This window comes from Oryctolagus cuniculus, chromosome 9 (genome assembly GCF_964237555.1).
Source record: "Oryctolagus cuniculus chromosome 9, mOryCun1.1, whole genome shotgun sequence".
Taxonomy (NCBI): Eukaryota; Metazoa; Chordata; class Mammalia; order Lagomorpha; family Leporidae; genus Oryctolagus; species Oryctolagus cuniculus.
The window spans coordinates 40646385-40664615 of NC_091440.1; the positions used below are offsets into that span (position 1 = coordinate 40646385).

The window sequence follows — 18231 nt, forward strand, 5'->3', positions numbered from 1 at the left end:
AGGGTGGCATTAATTTTGGTTGCGAAAATCTGCAGAAGTCTTTTGGAGATGGTGAGAAAGCCTGAAGATTTTGAAGAAAGAACATCTTTATTTTTGACTAATGTGTGAAGATTATATGAAGATTGTACATATATGTAGTGTAGTAGATGATGTCTTTGACCTATATTTAAAGTAAAATGACACATTTTTTACAGGGTGTAATGGGATCAGCATAGAAGATAAAAGAATTGGAGAAAAATCTTAAAAGTAGAATAAAGCAGGAGAGTTCAAAGTGCAATGAGAAAAGCAGTAGAAAGCACTTGGCAGAAGTCTCTGGCTATAGACAGTATGAAATGGCCAATGCAAATACAGATAATACAAATGAGTATATTGATTTTTTTCTTATATTTCTTAAGGAACTAAATTAAATTTTGATTTCCATCTACAGATACAATAGGGATCAATGGCAGATGGATCAGGGAAGATATCCACACAATTATTAAAAGGCTAGAATATGAAGTTTGAAATTCAGTATTGAAGTAGGAAAGTATATTAAGAAAAAGTAGGCAGGGGAAGTTTTTATGATGTATTTTCTAACTGATGTATTTCTTCTATCAAAAGCTGTGGTAGAGAGTAAAATTCTCTAAATCTGTTCAACAATGTTTTGTATCCCTTTGTAGGGTGGTGGATCATGTGATCTGATCATTAGAATATTAGAAAGTGATGTGCCAATGCATAAGTTGGTTGTATGTGATTCCACAGTTGCATCTTCCTTTCTAAATCAACTAGAACATCAAACGATCCAGACAATACAGCTGAGCAGTGAGGTTGCCTCCATCTGCCTTGATCTCTGAGTGATCATGTGTAGCAGTCTCCAATCAACTCGCATTGCCAAGTCTGCTCTGAATGAAAAACACACTTTTGTTGTATTTAGCCTTTGACATTGGTAGGCTGTCTTTTTCACTATAACAATAATGAGGCCATTTCGACTAACGTGAAATATTCTACAGAATTCTATTCGTAACTGAAGGGAAAATGAGTACACTGATTCTATAAAAATCACAAGAATTGAAAGTAAGTATTCACCCAATTCAATGTTTAAAAGTATGATCTTGGGCAAGAGGTAAATATTAGGATAAATAACTCTCTGACATCCTCATCTGCACCAAGGCTCTGAGACCAATTCTAGTCTTCTTTCTAAGTTTATTTCTCACAACTCACTCACATGAGTCATCTTCTCCTACCAGCTAACTTTCCACAACATTTCTACCTCCAAATCTGTTCAGATTTTCTTTCTTTCCAAAAATCACTTCTCCTTGTTTATATTATTCCAATTTATCTCTTTCAAAGCCTAATTAATCTCAACCACATTCATACTTTCCAGACTCTGACTTGTAGTTCTTCTGAACTTATTTGACTTAGAATCAAATCATTTAATGTTTGTGGAATCTTTTATTTCCAGCTTTGTTTCTGTTTCTCTTAATTATTCTGTCATCTTCAGAAATGTTTTAAAAATTCCCCAAAGATAGGTGTCCATTTGTTTATATTCCCACAGCCCACAGCAATGAAGAATTGTTTTGTACAGAGTAAATGCTTAATAAAAACATGATGAATGCTACTGCTCAGTGGTTTTAATGTTTAACTGTTGAATTGACATTTTATTGTTAAAATTAAGTATAGTCACTTTCTTTTGGTATCTAAAACTAATGTCATATCTAATTTATATTTGGCACCAAAGGACAAGTCAAAAAGATCTGCGGGGCCAGCGCTGTGGTGGAGCAGGTTAAGCCACCTCCTACAGGCCCAGCATCCTATATGGATGCTTGTTTGAGTACTGGCTGCTCCATTTCTGATCCAGCTCCCTGCCAATGTACCTGCAAGGCAGTCCCTGGGCCCCTGTCATCCATACAGGAAGAAGCTCCTCAATCCTGGCTTTGACTTGTTCCAGCACCAGCTGTTAGGACAATTTGAAGAATGAAACGGCAGAAAGAAGATCTCTCTCTCTGTCGCTCTGTCTTTCCCTCTCTGTAATTCTACCTTTCAAATAAATAAGACAACTTAAAACAGGAGAAAGATCTTCAGTATTAACTTTGCCCCTGCTACCACTTCCAAAAAGATACAAATATCATATGTTCTCCCTGATCAGTGACAACTAACCGAGCACCAAAAAGGAAACCTGTTGAAGTGAAATGGACACTATGAGAAACAGTGACTTGATCAGCCCTTGTCCTGACTGTTGATGAACAAATTAATACTTTATCCCTTTTAGTATTTTTTTTTGTTCTACTTAATACTATTGGTTGAACTCTGTAATTAACACACAATTATGCTTAGGTGTTGAAATTTAACTGAAAAGTGATCCTTGTTAAATATAAGAGTGGGAATAAGAGAGGGAGGAGATGTACAGTTTGGGACATGCTCAATCGGACTTGCCCCAAATAGTGGAGTTAGAAATGTGCCAGGGGATTCCAATTCAATCCCATCAAGGTGGCATGTACCAATGCCATCTCACTAATCAAAGTGATCAGTTTCAGTTCACAATTGATCATAATGATAAGGTTAAGAGTCAAAGGGATCACATAAATAAGACTAGTGTCTGAAAATACTAACTTATAGAATCAAAAAGGAGAGAACGATCCAACATGGGAAGTGGGATACACAGCAGACTCATAGAATGCCAGATATCCTAAACAGCACTCTGGCCTCAGAATCAGCCCTTAAGGCATGTGGATCTGGCTAAAAAGCCCATGAGAGTATTTCAGGCATGGAAAGCAAAGACACTCTGGGGAAAAAAAAAAATACAACAACAACAACTAAATGAAAGATCTCTGCGAGTGCGATCCCAGTGGAAAGAATGGGCCATCAAAGAAGGAGGTACCTTTCTCTGAAGGGAGGAGAGAACTTCCACTTTGACTATGACCTTGTCTAAATATGATCAGAGTCGGTGAACTCAAAAGGCTTCTATAGCCTTGGCAACTGATGACACGAGCCTAGGGTGATTACTGATGCCATAAACAAGAGTGTCAATTGTTAAGTCAACAACAGGACTTTATTTATTAAATAAAAGTTAAAAAAATACATGAAACATGGATAATAGGTCATATTTGTTCATTCTTTGTTTTATAATTACCAACAAAAAATTGTTCTTTTACTTTAAATATGTGTCTGGAGCCCAGAGTTGTGGCATAGCAGATAGAGCCACTGGTTGCAATGCTGGCATCCTGTGTGGGTGCTAGTGGGTGTCCTAACTGCTCCACTTCCTGTCCAGCTCCCTTTTAACTACATAGGAAAAGCAGCAGAAGATGGCCCAAATGTTGAGCTCCTGCCACCCACATGGGAGACTCAGAAAATATCCTGGCTTTGGTTTGGCACGATCTCAGTTGTTGCGGCCATCTGGGAGTGAACCAGTATGATACAGTGGCAAGCTTTTGAGGTTAAGAAGAAAAACAAGAGAATTCTCATCTCATCTGCATTATGCCACAATCTCTCTCCCCCCTCTCTCTCTCCCTTTCTCTCTCTCTCTCTGTCTCTCCCTCTCTCTCTGTGATTATGACTTTCAAATAAATAAATATTTTTAAAAAAGAAAAATAATTAATATATGTGTCTGACCACTCTTATATTCTCTGGATTCATTGTCAGAAATTATGAAGCATATATTTACAATAATTAGCATCCACTCACAAAGGGCAGACAAGAGATTCATGGAGATACTGGAAACCTCAATCTTAAGCAGAATCAAGGGCAGAAAGAAAAGGACCCTAGGTGAAGAACAATGTGGTTACTGTGTGATTTATTATATCTTGTGATGTATCACAGAATAATTAAAGCTCTGTGCCAAGCAACAAAACAATTGCAGTAGCCAAACCACTCTTCCCTCTGCTTGCAAACAAAGTGGTTTTCAGAAGCTAAAAGATATTGACCCACCCACCACTTGCAACATCAGTAAAAGGGAGAGAAAAGTTAGAACATGTGAAAAGAAGTATTATATTTACATTGCTTTTACCTTAACTCTTCATGCGTCTGCAAAGTTTAACTAGGTGAGTTTCTATTGCACAGATTTTATTTGTACTAAATTCAGGAACACCCAGAAAATGCAGTTTTAATTGAATATAGTAAGTTTTCTTCCCTTAACTTTTTGTCCAAAACTGCAAATCAGTGGGGAAAAGCATTTTGTGAATGTTTGCATTATTTTTTTCATTTCAAGTTAATTTTAAGGCAATAAATATCTAAATTTCTTGATTGGTGTCAGAAGTTGTTGCAGATATAAGTCTATATAAATATGATCACTTACTGCAACATTTACTACACAAATGATCTAACGTTCTTATTTAATAGTTGTAAGAAGTCAGATGTTTGCAAATGCTGCATAATAGATGATTTCGAAACAAATTCTCGTTCATCAAATTAGGTTCAGAAAAATACAATAACAGCCCCAAATTTTTATATTAACTTTCTTTTACCCAGAATTTGCGTTTGTGGGTAAATAGGATACAGGGGAAGGGGTCACTTGTCAGGGAACATAGGAAAATCATGTTAAACCATGGGACATAAATATTTAAAACTCCCTGGTGAAGCAAACCATCTTAATAAGTCAGGAACTCAAAGCAGAGAAAAGGCAGCGGGAAGGGGGAATACCAGCATACCAGAGCTAAATGAAAAACAAACTGGCAGAGCCAAGTGAAAAAATAGAAGAAACCAATCAGAAATGAAGTTCTTATTAGAAGCAGTAGAAAAGAGAATAGACATTGCTGAAGCCACAGCATGGGGCACGAATTTCAAGATTTGATAAAATGTAAATGAACTGGGAGTTAAAAGCGACTGGAGAAATAAGAAAACACTGACAAGGAGAATACAATGCATTCATAATTAGTGTCCCTCAGGAAGAGAACAGAGAGAACAAAAAGTTAGTTCAGAAAATAATAATAATAATTTAATAAAGTATTCTGGAAATAATTATAAACTGAAGATGCTAAAAAAGAATGAAGAAACGAATGTAAAACTCCTGGTAGTTATTTGTGAATGTGTTTAAATATAGGACTAGGTCTCTAAAATATATGGGAGCTATAATTATGAAACAGATTGTTAGAGTTATAAACACTATTGATGTAGATATAATTAATCAAAATTGGAGGGAGAAAGGAGAGAATGGCAAGGTAGTTTAAGTACACTGAATGTCTCATCTCTTGTAACCTAGTAAATAAAGACTTTAAGGCTAATAAATCAAATAATAGGAGCATAGGTATATATTAAGGGATAAAGGACAACAATAAAAAGTAATTATAAGCCAAAATCTGATAGCATAGTGGAAAAAAGAAGGGGGAAATAAAATTTTCTAAATAGCTATTGCTCATAATAAGTAGTAATAGATTCTGCTTGAAGAAGTAGTGGATAAAGGATATTGCTACAGTTTGAATATTTGTCCCTCTAAACTCATGGATTTGGGCCTCAAAATCTTGTATTAACAGAGTAGAAACTTAATACAGCTTGGAAGTGGGGCTTTTGAGAGGGGAATGAATTCAACTGCATCATTAGGGTTGAGCTCCCGTAACTAAACCGTGGTGACTTTATAAGAGACTGCATACAAATAAACCCCATGAACTTCTGTCTCTTGTCATGTGCTGTTCAGTGTCACTTCAGGTTGCTGCCAGCAGGAACACCATCCCCAGCAGCAAAACCAATGGAACCAACCAGATCTTGGACTGTGAACCTTCAGAACCATGACCCCAAATAAACCTTTTGCCTTTATAAAGCTAGACTGCCTCAAGTATTACATGATAATGGAAAAAATGACAGATATAGAAAGTTGTTACCATATAATTAATATACCTGAAGATGTGGAAGAGGCTTTGGAATTGGTTAATGCAAAGAGTTGGGCAGAATGTGTAGGAGTAGGGTAGAGAAAACCAAGAATGCTGTAAGTGGAGCCGTGAAGGCTCAGAAGACCAGAATGCTGATAGCCATGTGGACAGGAAAGGCCATGCTGATGAGGTTCAGGTGGAAATGAGGGTTATATTGGGAATCAGACCAAAGATCACCCTTGTCACACTGTGGCAAGAAATCTGGTTTTATGGTGTTCCATGATCTGAGACTTTGTGGAAGGTTGAACTTGATGATGATGACGGACAAGTATATTTGACAGAGATATCAAAGCAGCAACTCGCCGGCACCGCGGCTCAATAGGCTAATCCTCCACCTTGTGGCGCCGGCACACCGGGTTCTAGTCCCATGGGGCGCCGGATTCTGTCCTGGTTGCCCCTCTTCCAGGCCAGTTCTCTGCTGTGGCCCAGGAGTGCAGTGGAGGATGGCCCAAGTGCTTGGGCCCTGCACCCCATGGGAGACCAGGAGAAGCACCTGGCTCCTGCCTTCGGATCCGTACGGTGCGCCGGCAGCAGCGCACTGACCACGGCCGCCATTGGAGGGTGAACCAACGGCAAAGGAAGACCTTTCTCTCTGTCTCTCTCTCTCACTGTCCACTCTGCCTGTCAAAAAAAAAAAAAAAAAAAAAAGGCAACTCATTTGGGATTTAGGATTGGTGTTACTGGCTATTTTAAGTCAGTTTTATAGAACAAATTAGGAGGGAAAAAAAGGATCAGGGTGAACAGATTTGTAAAATTCACAGTTTGGCCAGAGAAGGAGCAAAGTAAAAGAATGTTCAGGATAGGGTAATGCAGTGGAAAAGTCCTTGAAGGCATCCCAGAAGTCTTCCAATCTGCCCCTCCCACCACAGGCCCAGAGGCCTGGAAAGGAAGAATTCTTCCGTGATACCCAGGAACACTTTCTGTGGGTTTGTCCAAGACTTCTTCAGGATTTGTTTCCCTGCTCAGCCAGACAGGCATTCCACTGCTACAGCCGTGGTTCAAGCAGGTCCATGCTGGCAGTAGACTTTGGCAGCACCCACGTAGTTCTGCTTTCTCAGCTGTGCAGAAGGCAGAGGAAAGCCTGGGCAATCATGCAACAGGCCGCAGGGTCGGAACACCTGCATGGAACCCTGATGGAGCAATGCCTAGTGAGAGTGTGAGAGTGAATCTCGATGCAGAGACCCCAGGAAGGCAGAGAAACATCAACATGCCACTCCAGACTTGGAAAGCAACAGTTGTCGAATGTTAGACTTGGAGGTTTATGACAACGTTTGCCCTGAGTTTCAGTCTTCGGGGAGAATTACTCATAGCCTCCCCCCCCTTTTATGGGAATGTATACCCGATTCCTGCCCAACCATTTTATCTTGGAAGTATGTAGCTTGATTTAGTGTTTTTTTTTTTTTAAGATTCATTTATTTGTTTGACACTTTTATTTATTTGTTATACATATTTGTTATACACATTTATTTTATTTATTTGAAAGGAATAGGAATAGTTACAGAGAGAGAAGGAAAAACAGAGAAAGAGATCTTCATCTACTGGTTTACTCACCAAATGGCAGTAAAGGCCGTGGCTGGACTAGGTGGAAGCCAGGAGCCAGGAGCCTCCTCTGGGTCTTCCATGTGGATGCAAGAGCCCAAGCACTTGTGCCATCTTCTAATGCTCTCCCAGGCACATTATCCGGGAGCTGGATCAGATGTGGAGTAGCCAGGACTCAAACCAGCATCCATATGGGATGCCAAGACTACAGGTGGCAGCTTGTCCCGCTATGCCACAATAGCAGCCCCTTGCTTTAGGTTTTACATTTCACAGCTGAAAGAGTTTGCATAGAGTCTGAGATGAGATTTGGGTCTTTTGAATTAATGCTGACTTGAATTAAGACTTTGGAATTATTTGGAATATAATGATTGTACAGTTTATGTGAAAAGGTCATGGGTTTTAGAAGATCATTGGCAGAATGCTAGGTTTCAATATTTGTCCCCCCAAAAACTCAAGGGTTTAGTTCTCAATATTTTGTGTTATTGATACTAACACAGTAGATACTTAATCCAATTATGGTGTTTGACATTGGAGCCTTTGAGAGGTGATTGAATTGGATTGATTCATTAGGGTATAGTCCCCATGGTTAAATTCTGGTGGTTTTATGAAATACTACATAAATATAGACACATACACATGCTTCCTGTCTCTTGCCATGTGATGCCCTATATGAAGTGGGCCTCTGCCAACAAGAACACTGTCACCAGAGACTGAAATGGGATCTGTTTGACCTTGAACTACAAACCTTCAAAATGGTGAGCCTTAATGAACCTCTTTCCTTCATGAAGTTAGTCTGCCCAAAATGTTTCACTACAGTGACAAAAATGACTAATGCAGTTATTTTATAAAGTACTTCTTAAAATGAGCTTCATATGGAAAAAATAGCAAATTATCCAATTCATTAGACAAAACCCAAACACTCACAAGAAAGCACAAAATACACAAATACAAAGTATAGTTTAAAAAAAGGAAGTCTTTAATTGCAACAATAACACATGCACAGCCATTTGCCTTATGAATGAAATCTTGGGATCTAGCAGACCAGACAGAGATGAAGAGAGCCAGGGCCAGGGCTTATAAACTCTTAGAGAGGGAGTTTGTTTAGACAGTAAGAGATTAGGGGTGGCCCCAAAAATAGTGTGGTTGCATCAGACAAATTATAGACAGGGAGAAACTTCCTGTGTCAGTGTTAGTGACTGACTTGTGTCCCCCTAAAACATAAACTAGAGCACTAACCCTTAGCACATCAGAATGGGGCCTTATTTGGAAATAGGGTTATCAACTAAATTAATATGAAGTAATACTGAACTGGTTTGGCTCTTGATCCAATGACTCGTACCCTTATAAGAGGAAATTTGAGATCTAGACACAAAGAAGAGAACACCATGTAGAGACACACGCTCAGGATAGACCATGCGACAACAGAAGCGAGATTCAATTATTGCATCTATAAGCCAAGGAATGACAAGGGTTGATGATTAGGGAATACAACCCTAGGGAGAGGCAAGGGAAGATTCTGAGAGAGAGCGAGCGAGAGAGCGAGAGCGAGAGCGAGAGCGAGAGAGAGAGAGAGAGAGAGGAAGAGATGGTTTGGGACTTCTATCTACTAGAACTGTTAGACAATACCTCCTCTAGGAAATTAACACATACAGATATTACAGGATGTTTTAAGACCTGTGATTTTCAATGTGCAATCATTGCCTTTGGCTTTCTCCAGTTTTAGTAATTTTTGTCTTATTTATCAATGTGCTGTGGATAGAAGAGGAGGGTTAAGGAGGAGTTGACAAAGTTTGTAGGAAAAGGACATCAAGTCTTCATCAGAGTGTGAAATAGCAGTGGGTAGGGACCAGGGGAATTAGGCAATTGGAAATAGTCAGACATCTTTCAGGGTGAGCTCCAGGCATCCTACTACATAGGTTGAATGGATATTTGAGGACTTTAATTGAATACTAAATAAAGAATAACCTTTTAAAAGGCTGGAGGGCTAGAAAACACTTGTTCACACATTTTTTAAAAAGTTCAAAGAAACGTGTTTCAGAGATTATAAGAAGAAAGAAATTGTAAGTAATTCTGGTTGAAGGTTAAGAATAAATTTACTTTCATGGAAATGGGAAGAGAAATGCATTCCTTGGAACTTGAAAAAGGAAAGAATGGGAGTAGTAGACAGTCAATCTAAGCAGATCATCTAAGAAAGACTAAAGAAACTGGGAACTTCTCCCAGTGGATCCTTGAGATTCTCACCTTTTAGCCTTCTGCTCTAGAGCAAGAGTGGAATTAGTGTAAAAATAATTAATCCTTTTTACTAAGAGAAGTATGTCCTTGTGCCCCAAAGTAGACCTCTAAATGAGATTTCTTTCAGAACTGTCATTATAGATATGATTGGAACTATAACTACCACAATCATTCTTTTGGAATAGGCCATTGAGGACTACTCTAGAAAGTCAGATTCTCTCCATCACAGTGTTTCAGTGGGGAGGGGGCCGGTTTGCAAGGCAAGAGCAAGGGACGCTTTCTTCTCCTTTGCCAAAGCAGGTTTCTGAAATGTCACACTGGTACATCGACAGTTTTCTATGTATATTGTGTATGTTTGAATGTAAATAGGCAAATTTCATGAGCTTAACTCAGAAGTACCTCTGCTGAGGCTTGGTACTGTCATAAGTTTGGAATAATTGGACCGTATTTTAGATTCCTGAATTTTCTATCCTTAAAATAAGGATAATAATTGAATCTTCAGTTTCTTAAGGTTGAGAAATTTGTCGAAGTGACACTCTTTTAGATCCTTCACCTTTATAGTAAGGAGCTTTTTTTTTTAATTCTAAAAGGACATTTTATAACAAAATTTTCTAGATTGTTACATTTGAGGGATTTCTTTAAATCTCAAAATTTGACTGATTTCAATCAATTCTTGCTTTGTTTTGCCATTAGTACACTATAACAAAAGAAAATTACAAATTATGACTATGACCTATAAAGCATTGTGCTTTGTTACATTTGTACAAATGAGAAGTAATTTTCACAGTCCAAGCACAGCTTTAATCTTTTAAATAACAAATGCAGGCCGGCGCCGTGGCTCACTAGGCTAATCCTCCGCCTAGCAGCGCCGGCACACCGGGTTCTAGTCCCGGTCGGGGCGCCGGATTCTGTCCCGGTTGCCCCTCTTCCAGGCCAGCTCTCTGCTGTGGCCAGGGAGTGCAGTGGAGGATGGCCCAGGTGCTTGGGCCCTGCACCCCATGGGAGACCAGGAGAAGCACCTGGCTCCTGCCTTCGGATCCGTACGGTGCGCCGGCAGCAGCGCACTGACCACGGCCGCCATTGGAGGGTGAACCAATGGCAAAGGAAGACCTTTCTCTCTGTCTCTCTCTCTCACTGTCCACTCTGCCTGTCAAAAAATAAATAAATAAATAAATAACAAATGCAATCAAATGTGGTATTAACAGCATGAAGTCATTGAGGCTTTTGGAATATTAAGGTAATGCAACTGTGGAACGTGCAATGCAGAATCTATGAAATTTAAGATCAGATGAGGTTAACAAATAAGGAACTCAATGGATCACCTTGACCATATGCTCATGGTCACAGTATGTTGCTTCATTAATCTGATAAGAACAGATACTACACTTGATCTTAGCCAAAAGGCCAAGAAGCGATGGTATGTTGCTTTATGTTAACTTCTATTTTATTCATTCCATACTCCTAAGCAGATTTGAAAAAAAATTCTATTGGCTGTTTCCTGAAATGACTTCAATTTCAAAATCATACTTAATCCCCACTATATCACAAAAGTTGTATAAGTAAGATAAAAAATTAATAAGAATAAAAATAAAACAGGAAGTGCTATACAAAGAAAAAAGCAGAAAGAAATCTATTCGAATTAAGCAGCAAAGAGGAAGCAAATACGGCTTTGGCTGAGTTTATATTTCAGTTTTGAGCCATGGATCACAAAAATAGCAATGTTTCATATGATGACATTTTGATGTGTGCTCTTTTCTTCCTTTAGTTACATTTCACCAAATGTAGTTTTGATGTGTAGTCCTCAGTGTGGGTATTCATTCAGCTTCATTTAATTTCTTATTATGTCCAGCCTGGTTGTCAATAGTGCATTTGGACAGTGGTTTTCAAGATTGTGCACAATAACTTTCCTATTGCTGGTGTCTGGGAAGAAATTGGGATATTGGTGTCAGATTGTTCCTATTGATCCATGTTTGTTTCTTTTTTTAAACTAAGCCGAGTTCTCTTTTTGAACTAAGAATCAGAAACATCTATCCTTTTGTATATGCACTCTGCCTCCTCAAGTCGAGATGGCCTGAGGGGGGTGAGTCAAATGACAGAATTGGTCTCAAACTCCTAAAATCTAGTATCCAATGATAAGCATTCTAGCATCAAAGGGGATACAACAAGAAGATTTTGAAATCTCCGTTGCAGTAGAGCTAAACTCCCAGGAGTTCTAGCTATACTTTTGTAACCTTCAGTAGTTTCTGTGTTTTTGACCTTACTGAACAGCTGTTAAAGGAATTATTCTTTCATGCTTGGCAGTTTTGTTTTGTGAGTATCTTAAAATTCCCCGTAAACAGAGATATAGTGATCTGCATGAGCCCATTTCAGGAGAGTGAAGTCTGACTTTTTATTGCAGACATAGTATTTTATTGTATTGTCCTAGCTTCTGCTATCATGCACCTTTCTAAAAAGATTGTAAATTGAATGCTATGTTGCTGTCTGTCATAAAATCATGACTTACTATACTTCCAAAAATATGCAGGTGTCTCTATGCATAGATTTTGCTCCTGAAATGGAAGAATGTTTATTTCAACTGTAGTATTAGGCTGTATATTTAGCATCCTCATTTGTGGGAATTGAAGGCTGTGGCAGTGCAGTATAATAGTGTTTCATTGAATTGTAGGGAGATAAGAAGAATAGAGCTGCTTTTAAAAACATAGGAAGAAAAATATTTTTGGAAGTTTGTATGGGTGACAAAGATTTCTGAACTGGTAATATGATTGGAGCTTCTGGAATTCAGTTTGCAGATATTACTAGTAGTGATTAGGATGTGCTACTATTTTAAGAAACTATAAGAATAAAGTCTTGGCCAATAATTTATTTGCCCTCAGAGTCTCCTCAAATGGAAGACCTTTTAAAAACCTGAAAACTACTGAATTTAGAGATTCTTAGAAGTCATTTATTTTACCCCAGTGTTCATGCCGACAGTACATGACACCTTGCTGCTAGGTAATATCCAGTCTTCTGGGCTTCAGAGGAGGGGGTTTCTGTAGCGAAATACCCAATGCCCACACACTACACCCCTGCCAGAGTTCGGCTGTACCCCGGCCTTATTGCTCAGAGTTCCCTGGATTGAACACCATCATGATACACATAAAACTTTTCATATACTTGAAGATTGTTAAATTATCTCTGACTTCTCATTTAGAGGAGAAATAATTCTTGTTCTTTTAGCCTTCTCTCAAAGGTATTAGCCTTCAAATCTTTTATCACTTTCATTGCTCCTCTTTGGAACCTGTCCAAGTATTTCACAGGCCTCTAAAGTTTTGGAACTTAGGAAGAGAAGCCATGTTCTGACAAGTAAGAGGATGACCTCCAATTCGGTATAACATACATTTCTTACATTCCTGAAGCATTGTGTTTGCTCTACAGGAGACAGAGAGCAAAAATCTTTTATTCCATATGATGTCTTGTTCACCTCTAATTTTTCCAAAACATAGCCGGCAGCCATTTCCTGTCTCAGAGTTATGTATCATATTCACTTTTCTCTCCAAAAAGATGGGAGTACGCACAACACTCAGAGTCACTGTGAGAGGAGTGCAGATATTCTATTCATAGATATGTGGCAAAGATGATAAAGTGTGAAACAAATATGAAACAAGCCAAGTAATGCCTGATTGTTGGATGGAATGAAAACAGAGTAAAATAAGAGTGACAGATAGAAGTGATTATTACTATTGTTATTATTTCTGTTGTTATTATTATAAAAATATCAGCACCATTTTCAAGGGTCTAATGCCATGATCCATGTGTACAATGAGATTCCAGCCATAGACAGAAGAGCTCACACCAGTGGTTCTGATGTGGCTATGTAAGTGTCCAACAAGGGGTGCTAAACTGGGAAAACTGGCTCTGTTCTAGCTGCCAGAAATAAATTTGTTCAGAGTATGGCTTGGGGAGTGTGGACTGGATGTCAGCGTAAGTTAATATATGTTTGCTGACAAACAAGGATGATTCACATTTTCATTCATTTGGTTCCGTGATTCTTGACTGTTGCTATTCTGTGTCTTCTCAGTTGCTGAACAAGCAATCTCTCCTCTATGTCTCTAGGTATTTCTCAGCATCCCAAACTCACAAACTGCTATTGCCAGTCTCACTGAACTCCCTTCCTTCCATGGATTAAACTGGCTTATTTCCCTGTATTCCTTCTGGTTTGCCAGTCCCTCTTTTGAGGTCCATTCTTCCTCTTCCTTTCTTACAGTTTCCACTCACCCTTTAACATTAGATTGATGCCAGTTTTCATCAAAAGACTTCTCTGATCATCCATTCTAGTCCAAGGACTCCAGTCAGCTTATGGAACCCACTTTCTGCACAGGTTGTAAGGCCTGGGAAACAATTTCACCTTGTTCATAGTATAATGAAGACGGTGCTTGCCATGAATTTCAGTACCTTTGGAAAGTAAAGACACAAAAATTATTCCATTAAATCACAAATATAATTGAGTTACTCTTTATCTTAAAAACTTTGTTCTTCAATGACTATAGGATCAAGCACAACATTTTTATGAAGCGTTTTTTCCTTCACAATAAAGCCACAACCTTTTAAGATGTTTTCTCTATACAACATGTAATACAATATATATATTGTATTATATCTCTATGTAATACAATATATAAGTAAGCAATATCAAGCAACTTATATCTTATATATTGACTCATGTTCTACTCAGTCTCTTATCTTTTAGTTCTAACATTTGACTTCAGCCTTTATTGCAGCATCCAGTGGCACCAAGACATTCCCTGACAGCATCTTGCATCCACTCCACAATAATATACCTTTCAATTCCCACTTGGGACTTCTCTGCCAATAGCTCTTAAGACAGTGTCAGGAACCTGCTCAGTCATTTTACACAAGCTTAAAACAACAAGTTCAATTGAGTAAACACCCATGGGAAAACTTTTAACCATTGAGGGCAATTCAGGTGTACAGTAAATATATGCACCTCTCAGGGTTCCCAGAAGACTAAGCCCTAATGTCCACGATGTAACTAGCTCAATAATGCTTCTTTGGACTGTTTCCTGTTTCTAACTTTCACACTTCATTGTCTTCCAAGTGGTCACAAAATAACTACCTGCAGGGAAATCTGAACTGGTTTTGGAAAATATCTTGGTATCTCAGTATGCCCTGTATACCTTTACACATACTATGTCCACTGCCAAGAACTCCTATTCACCCACCCCAGGTCCCTTTCTCTTTTGATGCTTCCATCCATCATCCAAACCCTAACAGAAAAGGTATCTTAATTGAAAGCATTTCCTTCACTTCCAGAAAAAATCACCCCATCTTATGGGTACTGATGGCATTTTGTACACATTTCCTTTGTGTACAAGCATTTTTGACAAATCTTGTAAAGCTATGAGAATATGAAAAACACATGTATTCAATTATTTAACTCATGTATAAAATATTTTATGAAAATCATTTTCTGTATAGATATTTTGAAAAGTATTTCGACAGACAAAATTTTCTTTTCTTGATATTCAAGACATATCCTCTATTAAATAAACTTTCCTGTAAGTTTTTTTTACCCCAGAAACCTTTTATTTAAGGTATACAAACTTCATGCATTTCGTAAATACAAATTTAGGAACATAGTGATAGTGATTATTACCACCATCCCCAACCTCCCACCCTTCTGCCTCTTCCATTTCCTGTTCCCATTCTTATTTTTTATTAAGATCTATTTTCACTAACTTTATACATAGAAGATTAACTATTCTAAGTAAAAATTTCAACTGTTCCTCAACAGTTTTTTGATTTCTCTTTTGATTTCTTCTATGATCCACTGTTCATTCAGGAGCATGTTGTTCAGTCTCCACATGTTTGCATATGTTCTCGAGATTATTGAGTTGTTGATTCCTAGCTTCATTCCATTGTAGTCAGAGATGATGCATGGTATGATTTTGCTTTTTTTGAATTTGCTGGGACTGTTTTATGGTATGGCCTGTGGTCTATCCTAAAGAAACTTCCATGTACTGGTGAGAAGAATGTGTATTCTGCAACTGTAGGATGAAAAGTTCTGTAGATAACGTTTAGGTCCGTTGGGTCTATAGTGTCAATTAACTGTTGTTTCCTTGCTGATTTTCTGTCTGGTTGGTCTGTCCATTCCTGAAAGTGGAGTATTGAAGTTCCCATTACTATTGTATGGGAGTCTATGTCTCCCTTTAGATTCATTACCATTGCTTTTAAATAGCCAGATGCCCTCTAATTAGGTGTGTATACATTTATTATAGTCACATCATCCTGTTGAAGTGATCCTTTAATTACTACATAGTTGTTTTAGTGTAATATAGTTTTTATGTTAAAGTCTATTTTGCCTTGTATTAGGATGGCTACAACTCTTTTTTGGTTTCTGTTAGCATAGAATATCTTTTCCCAACCTTTCACTTTCAGCCTGCATGTATTTTTGTTGGTGAAATGTGTTTCTTGTAGGCAGCAAATTGCTGGGTTGTTTTTTTTTTTTTTTCATTCAGCCAGTCCGTATCTTTTAATTGAAGAAATTAGGCCATTTGCATTCAAAATGAATTGATAAGTAACAACTCGGCACTGCCATTTTTCCATAAATATTTCTATTGTTTACTTTGGATTTCCTTTGTACTTTTACAGGGAAATTTTCTGCCTTTACCTTCTTTCATAGTGATGACCATGCTTCTGTGATTCTGTGTGTAGCACATCCTTAAGCATTTTGTGTAAGGCTGGATGAGTAGTGACAAATTCTTTCAACTGCTGCTATGGAAAGTCTTATTTCACCTTCATTCATAAATGAGAGCTTTTCAGGGTACAGTATTCTGGGTTGACAGTTTTTTTCTCTAAAGACTTGAAATATATCTCACCATTCTCTCCTCGCTTGTAGGGTTTCTGATGAGAAGCCACCTGTGAGTCTAATTGGAGATACTCTGAAAGTAATCTGGCATTTCTCTCGTGCACATTTTAGAATATTTTCCTTATGTTTTACTGTGAAGAGTTTTAATACAATGTGTTGTGGTCAGGATCTTTTCTGATCATGTCTATTAGGAGTTCTATGTGCTTCCTGTATTTGGAAATCCCTTTCTTTCTCCAAATTAGGAAAGTTTTCTGTAATTATTTTACTAAGTAGGCCTTCTATTCCATTCTCTTTCCATGCCTTCAAGAATTCCTAAGGCCTGTATGTTGTGTCGTTTGATACGATCTCATAGATCTCCAACACTGTTTTTTTGTTTGTTTTTTTTATTGTTGTTATTTTAAGATTTATTTTATTTATTTGAAAAAGTTTCAAAGAGAGGTAAAGACAGAGGGAGAGGTCTTCCATCTGCTGGTTCACTCCCCAAATGACCACAATGGCCAGAGCTGAGATGATCTGAAGTCAGAAGCCAGGAGTTTCTTCCAGGGGCCAAAGGACTTGGGGCATCTTCTACTGGCTTCCCAAGCCATAGCAGAGAGCTGGATTGGAAGTGGAGCAGTGAGAACTTGAACCAGCAACCATATGGGATGCACTACAGGCCGGGGCTTTAACCCTCTGCACCACAGTGCCAGCCCCTGTGTTTTAGTTTTCTTATTTTTTTCTTTTTTGGGGGTGGGGGTCTGATTATAAAATTTCCAGATTTGTCTTATACCTTGCATATTCTTTCTTCTGCCTCTCTTATTCTGTTGTTAAGGCTTTCCACTGCCTTTTCTATTGCATCTATTGAATTCTTCATTTCCAACATTTCATTCTGATTTCTGTTTAAAGTCTCAACTTCATGAGAAAAACATTCTTTCATGTCATGTACAAATTTATTTAGTTCATGGCTTTGCTTCTGATCACTTCTAAGTAATCCTACGATCAAATTTTTAAATTTTGTTTCTGGCATTTCTTCAATCTTCGTTTTCACATTCTAGTATTGAGATTTTTTTTTTCCTTTAGGGGCATCATGTTGTCTTCTTTATTCTTGTTTCTTGAATTTCTACACTTATTTTTAGGTATTTTTGAAGATACTTGTTGCTTTATATTTTTTCCCCTGTGATGGCTTTTATCTTTGGACTATGCCTCTGTGGATTAGTGGAGTGTCAGTTTTGTCAGTGAATACCCTGAGTGTGGACAGGGAGTTCTGTTCAGTGCTCCATGTTGAGGGGAGTGCCCAAGGTGACTTCCAAATTTGGCATGGTAAATCTTCTTTTCTTTTTTTTTTAATCAGAGGGGAGGTTTGTTCAACTGGGTTGGCATAGTCTCACCTCTTCTCCTCCAAGAGTACCAATGTCCAGGTGCTAGCTCCAGTGTACATTTTTCATCTGTACTGTCACAAGAACCACACAGAGGATCGGTGCAGTCCTTGATGTGAATAGAGATTCTGCAGCAATGATCCTCACCAGGGAATCAGGGAGCCCCAAGCATGTAAAGCCACCCACAGTGACTGCCCAAAAACCCAGCCATACCCTGTGCCCTCACACGCAGCCACAGTGTATTGACAGTGTGACACACAAGGCTCCCACATTCATGAGCACCCAGCCCCGTATCAATCCTCCCAGCCAGACTCAGCTGTCTCCTCTTAGCTGATTGTTGGGCACGTGGACACAGGCTGGCACAGCTGTCATGTATGTCCAAAATGGTGCCCACTCACTGCCA

At 38.4% G+C, this 18231-nt stretch overlaps 1 non-coding gene across 1 annotated transcript; it reads right to left on the reverse strand.

Moving 5' to 3' along the window:
- Positions 1-10832: 10832 nt before the first annotated feature.
- On the reverse strand, positions 10833-11024 carry LOC127492238 (U2 spliceosomal RNA). The gene has a single exon (XR_007921393.2). It is a non-coding gene; the product is annotated as a U2 spliceosomal RNA (small nuclear RNA).
- Positions 11025-18231: the final 7207 nt, after the last annotated feature.